The sequence below is a fragment of the Mesoplodon densirostris genome, chromosome 10 (assembly GCF_025265405.1).
Source record: "Mesoplodon densirostris isolate mMesDen1 chromosome 10, mMesDen1 primary haplotype, whole genome shotgun sequence".
NCBI classification, from domain to species: Eukaryota; Metazoa; Chordata; class Mammalia; order Artiodactyla; family Ziphiidae; genus Mesoplodon; species Mesoplodon densirostris.
In genome coordinates, this window is record NC_082670.1 from 104,014,469 (window position 1) to 104,020,043 (window position 5,575).

The following is a 5,575-nucleotide window of genomic DNA, read 5'->3' on the forward strand; positions in this document are numbered from 1 at the left end:
AGATCCCGCTGGGGAAATTCCCTAATCAGGAGCCCCAGTTTCTCTTAGGCTGCCCGGCTTTGCAGAGCACAGAGCAGTTGCAGAGGAAATCAGAGCGAGGCTCTGTCCTTGAGGCAAAGTGGATCCAGTGATCTTTCCGTCTCCTTCTTAAAATGTCTCCCTCACTGCAACCCCAGTCAAGGCTGCTGCCCTGTCCCCTTCTCTGAAGTTCCCCAGTGAGAATCTCCTCACTGCCACTAAAACCTGCCAGCCCAGTAACTGAGGAGCTAGTGTTAATCCAGACCTGCCCCGCCAAGTGCTTCCGAGATTAAAGCTGCTTCGTCGGGAAGTAGTATTTGTTCCGTTCCAGAACTGGGCTCCACAGTAGTGGCAGCAAATCGGGTGAAGACAGTTTCTTGCAAGCTCCAGCAACTCAGCGCTTCTCATTTGCCAGGAACATGGGTTCCCATGTAGCAAATCGTATGTTGTGCCCTGTACTCCTTAGCTAGTTAACTCACGAGTTGTGTTTTACGACTAATCCTTAATAACTATGGTAAATAACTGTGACTGTGGGTTTTTTAAGCTGTCATCCTCGTCCACAAGTGACCAGCATACCAGTTCTTGCAATAAGGTATTACCCTCAGAATATTAAGCACATTCTTGTGAAAAAACAAAAAGTCTGTGTACACATATAAATGCACACATATGTACATTCATCCTCACGCTTGGTACATAGGGTCTCATTTGATATTGTGTAGGAAACCTAAAAGCTTTTCCTGAAGTCATCTGTAAAATAGTCTCATTACTAAGGCATCCCAAATGCCAACTGGTGAATCCAGGATCGAAATGCATATGTATTGTTAAATTATAGGGTTTAGAACAAAATGAACCCTTCACTGTGTCTCATGGTCCCACCCCCCATCCTTTGTGTGAATTCCTTTAGAATAAGGGCAGGAAGACTTTAACTTTCTCTTTGTTCTTCATTCTGAAACTAAGAACAAGTCTTTCGAAGACAAATGCAGCGTATTTAATGTTTGTAATCAAATCTAAGTGAGATGTTTGGCAAGAAATCCCTTAACTGATTTCCATCCAAACTACTTATATAGCACAATATTATGTGTCGTACAATTACTGTGAGAACTGTGAATATGTGTAACTTTTTTTAGTATTTGCCCTGGGGAGGGAAAGATATGGTATTATCATATATGCTTTTTTTTGCAATAAGGATTTATTCTCAGAACACCAAGTAAATCTATCTCTATATTAAAAAAATATATGTAATATATACATATTCAAACTATATACAGAGCCTGTTTTAAAAAAATTACAGTATTATTTAGTAAAATTATCTGTTCTATGGACCAAATGTAAAATATTTATACATGAAGATGCATTTTAAATGTCTATAAATGGTGTTATAACTAGAGCACGGGAGTTATGTACGTTTCTAAGAATATAGAGGAAAAATAATAAAGGTTCTATGATATACAATGTCAGACCTTCAGTTCTTTGGGGTGGGGGTCACAATAGCCTCTTTCATCAAAACAACGAGAGATACACACAAAATATTTTTCCCCAACAGAGAGAGATTTGGGCTCAAAATCCAGGGAGTTGGAACTGGACTTCCCCAGAAGTCTTGGAATGAGTGGATAGAAAATGATTCTGAGCCACAGAAGGGAGGTGCTTTCACTGTTCTAAGAAACTTAAATGTGGTCAACTAAATGAAGGTCTAAAACTAGGATAATAGGAGCACATTGAGTTAACAACATTCATTCCCTCGTGATTCATTCCTCAGAATATTTAATTTTAAAATCTTATTTAAAATATGAATTCTACAGAGAAGTTGTAAGAAAGGTTCAACAATCACCCAGGTTCACCAGTTTTTGACACGTTGACACCTTAAGTCTGTCCGTCAAGGTTCAGTCTGGGAAACAGGACCACTATGAGTATTATGGAATAAGGTGTTTATTAGAGGAACAAGCCTTATACAGTTGTGGGAGAAGGTAGGAAGTAAGGGTCTGAAAGAGAGAGTTGGGAGATCAGAGGAAAGTCACTAACCAGGTGAGCAGGAGAGGTAGGAGTGGGCTTGGTACACATCAATGCTCAGATGGGGCCATTCTGGTGACCGGCTTTGTGAGTGCCCACGAGAGCACCAGCAGATTATTCCCCTCTCGGTCCTGACAAACCATCCCTTTCATGGTCCTCCATAATCCCTCCCCCGGGACACGCCTCAGGCTCACTGAGCTGTTGTGGGGCTGCTTGGGGGAGGTCCCCTGTGGACGGTTGGCCGTGGGGATGGTCATAACAGTGATGATACCAGATCCATTGGGGTTCCACTAAGCAACAGGCCCTGCACCAACTCCTCCCAAGCATTTCCTCAGCTGACCCTCAGGACACCCCCATGACGTGTCGATGCTCCACGCTCATGCCCTGGGTCACCCCTGCTCTGGCTCCCTTCCTGTTTCCGTTTTTTGTGGGCACCAGCTCCGATATCCACCACCTCCTCTCTGTGCCACAAACGTGGCTATTACCTTTTATAATGGGAAATATGTAACAAACGGTATTTAAAAAAAAACAACACAAAGCCACGTGGGCTTGCCAGTGTGGAGGCGGACAATTTACTGACAAGAACATCTCATCATGATGCACATACATTCAAGGACTGTGAATAGTTTGCTCTTGAAGGAAAGTCTTCTTGTGCTAAAAAAAAATGCTAATGGGGACATGGAGCGGGGAGCCCAGCCATGATGAAGACAATAACATCATAACACCGACTAAGGAGAAATCAGGGGCTCCGGAGACCTGCTCGCTGGAGGTGTCCCCTGATGTTTTCAAGGGGATTTGTTGGTGTTTTCCTTGAGGTTTGGGTCCGCTCAGGTCTGAAAGAAGAAGACACCAAAGACAGAGCTAGAAGTGCAAGAGATTTGAGGGGGGAGGTAAATGTCTTTAAATGGTACAGGGGAGAAAGGGCAGGGGCCAGCAGGGAAGCACTCGGGCACCTGTGCCAGGAGAGAGAGAAGGAAGGAGGCTTGAGTAGGAAGAGCCTCAGGCTATGGGGCAGGGCTGGGATGGTGTCAGCCAGACCAAAGGACAGCCCCAGTGCTACAGCTGTAATGAAAGGAGCCCCACATGGAGAACTGCCCAGGCCACAGCACCTCCACCATGCTGGGTCCTGACTGGGCTGTCAGGGGAAGGTGGACTTGTGCAAATGCTACAGCTGCAGCTGGAGACCGCTAGCCAGCTGCACTCCCCTCAGCAGTTCTCCAGGAGTGCAGGGACAAGGAAAGGATGTCCACATTTCTGAAGGCCTTCTACCTGCCCAGCACTTTCTCCTGGAATGCTGTTTACTCCCCACCACCAACCTGCAAAAAGGTGCAGGCTATTATTTCCATTTATAGATGAGTATGCTAAGGCTCAGAGAGGGACAGCAACTCCCCCAAGGCCACACAGCTCTAAGTCACAGGACTGGACACCACAGCAGTCTACTTGGGCAGACAACTGCACAAGGCACTGGCCCCATCTCAAACATTCTGATGCAGGAAGTCATTCTGATGCAGGAAGCCCACAGGTGCTGGAGCCATAGGGCCAGGGCTCAGGAATTGCCTTCTAAAAAGCACTCCAAGCCTTTCTGATGGAGAAAGTTGGTAGCCAATCACATCAAGAAACACTGTTTAAAAGAATCTAGGAACCCAAATTGAGGGACATTTTAGAAAACAACCGACCTATGCTCTTAAAAAATGTCAAGGTCATAAAAGACAAAATGGAAGAGTTTCAGATGAAGGAGATATGACAACTGAATGCAAAGCCTGATCCTGAATTAGACACTGGGCCAGAGGGAAAAAAAATTTTTTTTCTTTTGCTATAAAGGGCATTAGTGGGACACTAGGTGAGATTTGAATAAGATATGTAAATTAGATAATAATATTTTATCAGTGTTAATTTCCTGATTTTGATCAATGCATTGTGGATACGTAAGAGAATGTCCTTGCTTTTAGGAAATATTCAGGTGTGAAGGAATATCTTGTCTACAATTTATTCTCAAATGATTGAGGAAAAATAACTTACACATATGTGGTATGTGTATGCGTGTGTTGTATGTGTCACGTGGGAGAGTGACGAAACAGGCAAATGTGGAGAAATAACACCTGAGGAATCTGCGTGAAGGTTGTACAGAAACCCTTTATACTAGTTTTGCAACTTCTAAGTGTGAAATTATTCAAACAACCTAGGAAGGGCCTGGGTGTCACCTTCATTTGATTAGCGCTGTACAGGGCTGTGGGGATGGGGGTTCCTGCCGGGGTGAGGGGGGTGGAGAAATGGACACAGTCTTTGGTTTGGACCAGGACCACTCCTCACTCATGCACTCCCACGGTTGTAATTGCCCCTCCTCTCCTGGAAAGGCTTCAGGTCTCAGCCCAGAAGTTACCTCCTTGGATCCTATCAGGCTCACCACCTCCTAGGCTGCGTGGGGGGCCCCTCGCTTCCGTCAGAGCTGCGGGGCAGGGTCCTCCCCTCGCTGCTCACGCACTGTCTCCCCACCGGCCCACGAACCTCTGGGGGCCGGAGGGGAGTGGCTGTGTCTCATGGGTCTTTGGGTCCCTAGTCCTGGCATGAAGTTTATCACACGCCAGTGCTCAAAAGAGATCCGCTTTTGGTTTCTGATTCCTGAAATCCAGCATTTCACAATACACACTAGCTAACTAAGCCCTGCCTAGCTTCTATCTCATTAATACTCACAAAACCTATAAGGTACCGACCCTTTCGAGTCGGGCCCCAACAAGGGTCCTTATGCCTGGTGTTGTTCAAGCCAATAGAACAAGACCCAGTTCAGCTCATAAGCAGAAGAAAGCTTTCTTCTTTGACCAAAGCCTGGAGAAGTGCGAGCTCGCTCTACTGCGCGTGCTCTTCCCGACAGACCGTGGGCGGGGCTGCTTAGTAGGGATCTCCTGGGCGGGGGAGGGGAGGAGGCGGAGTTCTCACGGGCTTTTGGCTCCAGGTCGCAGTGCCGGGCGCAGCGCCTCTGCCCACAGCCCGCAAGCGGAGGTGTCGGCGCCGCCATTTTGTACCAGTAACTCTGCTCTGACGAGCCGGGTGCGAAGCGTCTACATGCAGCGCCCTCTGAGCAAGTGAAGCTAGACAAAGCACAAAGGAAAAACAAAGAAAAACGGTTAGACTTGATTTTATTACCCAGATTCTATTTTTATTTCCCGGGAATTGATAATGGGCTTTGCTGGTGACAGATCCCCCCTGTGTCGTGTGTCCTCCTCCTCACTGTCGAGGGGCGCTTAGGGGCCCTGGCTCGTCTTCTGTGGCTGCTTCCTGCTGGTTTGGGGCATCATCATAGTCCCGGCGGAGGCATGGAGCTGCTCCGCGGCTGCCTTTAGGTACGTTTGGTTGCCCCCAGGACTCAGCCCTGACTGTTCGCATCCCTGAGCGACCCCCGCTTGTCTAACCTTTTGGAGACAAAGGACGCCAGACAATTTAAGATCCGTGGCCCAAATATTAGCAAGAGAATAATGGTCACATGTCAAGTTTTTCCTGGAAATACGGGTCTCTCAGTCTTCGGCCCGTGGGCGAGCGTGCCCTGACGTCGAGG